At 37.9% G+C, this 5,627-nt stretch overlaps 1 non-coding gene across 1 annotated transcript; it reads right to left on the reverse strand.

Moving 5' to 3' along the window:
- Positions 1-1,745: 1,745 nt before the first annotated feature.
- On the reverse strand, positions 1,746-1,849 carry LOC112780394 (small nucleolar RNA R71). The gene has a single exon (XR_003191235.1). It is a non-coding gene; the product is annotated as a small nucleolar RNA R71 (small nucleolar RNA).
- Between the last annotated feature and the right edge of the window lie 3,778 nt (positions 1,850-5,627).

Genomic DNA, 5,627 nt, shown 5'->3' on the forward strand with positions numbered 1-5,627 from the left:
TTTACTTGACGACAATCCGGTGCACTTTTCGGAAGGAAATTTGTTGAGAGGCAAATTACCACGTATCAAGTTTATGGCGTTGTTGCCGGGGATTGGTTTTGTATTGACAATTACTAAATTGAAGGATAACTAGATTGAGCACTTTACTTTTTCTTTTGATTAATTGCAATTTAATTTCAGTCACTCATTTTATTCTCTGCAATTTTCTGTTAGTTATTTCTCTTTAATTTTACCTTACTTCTTTACGTTCCAGCAAGCTAACCTACTAAATATTTGATAAATTGCTCTAACCAAGCTAACTATACTCTATTTTAGTAGACTCTACACTTGTTGTTTCTTGTACTTGTTCATTGTATGACAGGTAGGAGAAAAGAAACTTCAACTTTCTTTGATAGTAAACCGGACAGAACCTTCCTGAGATTAAGAAGGGAAGCAAGAGGAAAGAGGGTTATTAGTGCTGAAGAAGAGGAGGAATACTTTGATTTATCAAAACCGGATCGGACCGGCCGGTTTAACCAAAAAACCGGTGAACCGGACTCTCAACCAGTCCGGTCCGATGTTTGGACCGAATAAGGTATCAACCCGCTGCGAACCGGTTAAACCCGGTGCGAACCAGTGAAAATCGGTCGAACTCGGTAAAGTTCGGTCCAACCGAACCGGTTAGAAACTAAATTTTAACAAAATGTTACATATGGGGTTCGAACCCCTCCCCTCTTGAGAAAAAGCGCTATGCATGGCCACCAGGCTGTGACGATTTTCATTAAAATTCATACAAATTAATATATATATATATATATCAAATAATTTACTTTTATATAATTTATTTTAAATTTAGTTATAAATTTACTCATTATTAAATTAATTATATTTTTATTTAACAATAATTATAAATTTATTTATTTTTTTCATAATTATATAACATCTATTAGTATTATTTTTTAATAAATATTTGTATTATATAATAATATAATAGATATAAACTAATTAATAAATTATTAAAATTTAAAATAATAGTTATTTTAATATAAAAACAAAATAAAAATATTTATGATAGAATAAAAATAACAAAATACTTATTATTTCTGGTCCATATTATTTTAAAATAGTTTGATATTCTTAAAATATTAGTAAAAATATGTATTTTAAATTATAATTTTAAATTTTTGACTATTTTTATTTTTTATTTATATAGTACCGAGTCAACCGGTTCAACCAGTGACCCACCGGTTGAACCAGTGACTCAGTGACCCAGTAACCTGACCGGTTCGATCACCGGTTCGGTTCTGATAACTATGGAGGAGGATATGGAAAATCATCATAAAAAAGAGGTGAATAACCATGCCAGAAGAGGTGGAGCTAACCCAGCTGGACAAGAGAGGAGAGTCCTGGGATCATATATCAATCTAAATCCAGAAAATTGTGGTAGCAGCATTCAGAGGCCAACTATCCATGCTAACAATTTCGAATTGAAGCCTCAGCTCATAACTCTTGTCCAAAACAACTGTTCTTTTGGAGGAAGTGCCCAAGAGGATCCTAATGAGCATCTCACTAAATTCTAAAGGATATGTGACACGGTTAAATCTAATGGTGTTCATCCTGACACCTATAGATTGCTATTGTTTCCATTTTCTTTGAGGGACAAGGCATCAAAATGGCTGGAGCCATTCCCGAAGGAAAGCTTGACAACCTGGGAAGTTGTAATGAGTAGATTCTTGACAAGGTTCTACCCACCACAAAGAGTAAACAGGCTGAGAACTGAAGTGCAAATATTCAGACAGTAGGATGGTGAAACTCTTTATGAATCCTGGGAGAGATTCAAGGATTTGACAAAAAAATGCCCCCCTGACATGTTTAATGAGTGGGTGAAAATTCACATCTTCTATGAGGGGCTGAATTGTGAATCAAGAAAAGCTGTAGATCACTCATCTGGAGGTTCCCTAAACAAGAAGAAGACCATTGAAGAGGCCATTGATGTTATAGAGACAGTGGCTGACAATGAGTATTTTTATGCCTCAGATAGAAGCAACAACAGGGGAGTCTTGGAATTGAACCATATGGATGCAATTCTGGCACAGAACAAGAAGATCACCAAGCAACTTGCTGAATTGACCAAGCAAATGGAAAAGAATCAAGCTGCTGCTATCCACACTCAATCATCACCTCAAGAAGAATTGGAGACAGAAGAAGGAGCTAACTGGGAGGAAGCTAATTACCTTGGAAACTCATCTAGACAAGCTAATGATCCTTACTCTAAAACCTATAACTCTGGTTAGAGAAACTACCTAAACTTTGGATGGGGGAACCAACAAAACCAAGGCCAAGATCACAGACCTCATAATCCAACCCAGTACAACCACTCCACTCACCAAAACTCCAACCAAAAAACATACCAGACCACACAAAATACTTATTCATATCTACCATACCAAAGCCACAATAACCACTCTCAACACCCCAAATCCAACCAATCAGCACCACATGATGATTACAGAATGGCCAGAATGAAAGCTATGCTTGCAAACCTTAACAAAGAGTGTGAAGACATGAAAAAATTCCGAAAAGAGGAGAGAGGTATTATGAAAAGCCGAGGGGAGGTTCTTAAGAATCTTGAATTTCAAGTAGGACATCTTTCACAACAATTTCCAAGGCCCACAGATAGTTTCCCAAGTGATACAGATAAAAATCCAAGAGGAAAAATGAAGAAGGTAAGGTGGGAAGAATGCAAGTCAATCAATCTAAGCAGTGAAAAAGGTCTGAAGGAAGAATGCTCCATACACTCAGAAGATGATGAGGGAAATCCAAGGAAGGATGTAAGGGAGATAGAAGAAAAGAGAAAGAATACATCGAGCCCTTTGTGCCACCAGCACCATTCCCACAGAGACTCAAGGGAAGTGAGGAAGTCAGGTCATATTCAAGATTCCTAGACATTTTTGCAACACTCAGTGTCAACATCCCCTTCATCAAAATTCTTCAACAGATGCCAAAATACATCAAGTGCATGAAAGAACTGTTGACCAAGAAAGGAAACTTAAAAGGGGGACAAACAGTCACAATGAACAAGGAATGTAGTGCCCTCATCAAGAAAGTCATACTCATAAAGAAAAAAGATCCAGGGAGTTTTCATATTCCATGTGCCATAGGAGAGACAAAAATTGACAAAGGATTCTGCGACTTAGGAGCTAGCATAAATGTGATGCCTCTATCTCTTATGAAGAAGTTGCAAATCAATGAGTTGAGATCCACGGATGTAATCGTCCAATTGGCAGACAAAACTCAGAAGAAGGCTGAAGGACTAATTGAAAATGTATTGGTGAAAGTAGGAAACTACTTCCTTCCCATTGACTTTGTTGTTCTGGACATGGAGGAAAGCTACCTCCATCCCATTATTCTGAGGAGACCATTTCTAGCTGCTGAAAAAGCTCTCATTGATGTAGAACGAGGATAATTGATATTGAGAATACATGATGAGCAGCTCACTTTCCAGGCCTTCAAACCTGTGCATGAGTCTGAGCAAGAGAGCAAGGAATTAAAAGAAGAGCACATTGAGAGTCCCCTGAAGGAGAACAGAAATGAACCATAGGGGCAACATCTGGAGCTTTCCTTGATAGATAAACAAGAAGCTCAAGAGAAGAAGCAACCAATGGAGTTCAAGGAAGAGTCGAAGCCACAAGAGTTGAGAGGAGCAACTAGCAAGGGACTTCATGACACAAAACTCATGGGAGCACCACATGAAAAAGAGGAAAGATTTATGAAGAAATTACCAAGGGGATGGAGAAATAAAAAGATTCCTACAGAGGGTTTTTCCCTTGGAGATAAAGTGATATCAGCCCACTATCCACCAATCCTACCCCATCTTCCAACCATTCCATCTCAGTTATCTCAAGTGTTCACCATTAAAAAAGTCCTCTCCCTAGAGCATGTAAAAATCATTAAGGAATCAAGTGGAGACCGCTTCACTGTAAGGGGAGAAGACCTAAGGCACTACAATCCACCATGACAAAGACCAACCGTCAAGCTAGTGACGCTAAAAAAGCGCTCCATGGGAGGCAACCCATGATTTAGTTTTCCTTGTTTTTAATACTTCAGTATGAATAATGAGTGTTACTCTAGCATGAATTCAAGACCATTTTGCCAATTTTCCATGACATTGAGAAGCATATGATCCAATTCTAAGTTTGGTGTGTCTACAGGCACACTAGGATACCTTTCAAAAATAATTATCATAATGCCAGTTTGACATTTGTTTCTTGGAATTTATAGCCAAACATTAAGTTTGGTGTTCTTTATATTGCAAGAACAAGTCATGAGAGTGCAACCATGGTTATAATTTTTAGTTCATATCTAGAAACAGCAAAATAAAGCTTTTCTCATGATGGTTTAACCAAAAAGTGACACTAATTTCGTTGAGATTTCAATGACAACATTTGGAGGAAGTAACACTTTGAACCATATGACCAAACACTAAGTTTGGTGTCCTCCAAGACTATATATGGTGGCACTAAAAAGAGTCACGATTGGTTAAACAAGCATGAGGAATGGTAGTCAAAGTTTTAATTTTAAATATTAATTGTTCTTTTACCACCACCTGTTAGTACTCACTCCTTTTGTCTTGTTATGATGGTTAGGTGTATAGAGAACTATTTCATAAAAGGGACAAGACAAGGAAAGGAAAGGCTAGCATGAAGACGAAAGGGGATCACATGGCTTGAAGGGTGTGTCTGAGCATCCTTGGAGGAAGCACGTGGAAGACCGAAGAGATATGCTTCATGAAGAGGAAACTTTTGTCTTTATTCAACTTTGCATGCACAACGTTAACCTCTCACTTGTCCCAATGAATCCTAGCCATCCATTTTCCATTAAAAGCTTACTATAAATAGCCTCCCTTGAACTGTGCATGTGAACTCAAATCTCATACTTCTTGTACTCATATATTCAACGCTATTGTTCTCTAAAACCAAAGCCCAGAAGCCGTGTTCCTTGTGCTACAAAACACCCTTGTTCACTTGCTTTCATAATACTACCTTAACTTTAAACACTTTTTCTCCGAAAGTGTATCACACCAACCATTCTCCTTCATAACTCTTCAACCTCAACCCGGTCAACCATCAATAAAAGCATGGATTCTTCTTCAAGTTCTAAAAGAAGGAGAGGAAAGGAACCTATCACTGAGGAAGCTGAAAATGACTATGATCGATGGAAATTCAGATCATGGTTCCACAAAATGTAACTTGGGTGGATGAATGATAAGAAGATATATCCATAAATTCCTTTCCTGTTGCCTGAGGAGGGATGCTCAGAAATAAAAGCCAAGATCAAAAGGCGGAAATGGGAAGATCTGACCTCACCAATCACCAGGATTAATGCAAACATCATAAGGGAGTTCTATGCTAATGCCACAAGACTAGACATGACTGAAGCACCAACATACAAGTGTTTTGTACGGGGTGTAGAAGTAGACTTTAGCCCGAAGGCCATTATGAAGGTCTTAGGACTAAGGCAAGCACATTTTGATGAGACAGGGTACCAACAAAGAGTGAACGGGAACCCCGATTATGATAAAATTTGCAGTGATATCTGTGTGATAAATACTGACTGGGAGAGAGACAATGAAGGAAGGCACAAGTACC

The sequence above is a fragment of the Arachis hypogaea genome, chromosome 19, assembly GCF_003086295.3.
Source record: "Arachis hypogaea cultivar Tifrunner chromosome 19, arahy.Tifrunner.gnm2.J5K5, whole genome shotgun sequence".
Lineage (NCBI taxonomy): Eukaryota > Viridiplantae > Streptophyta > Magnoliopsida > Fabales > Fabaceae > Arachis > Arachis hypogaea.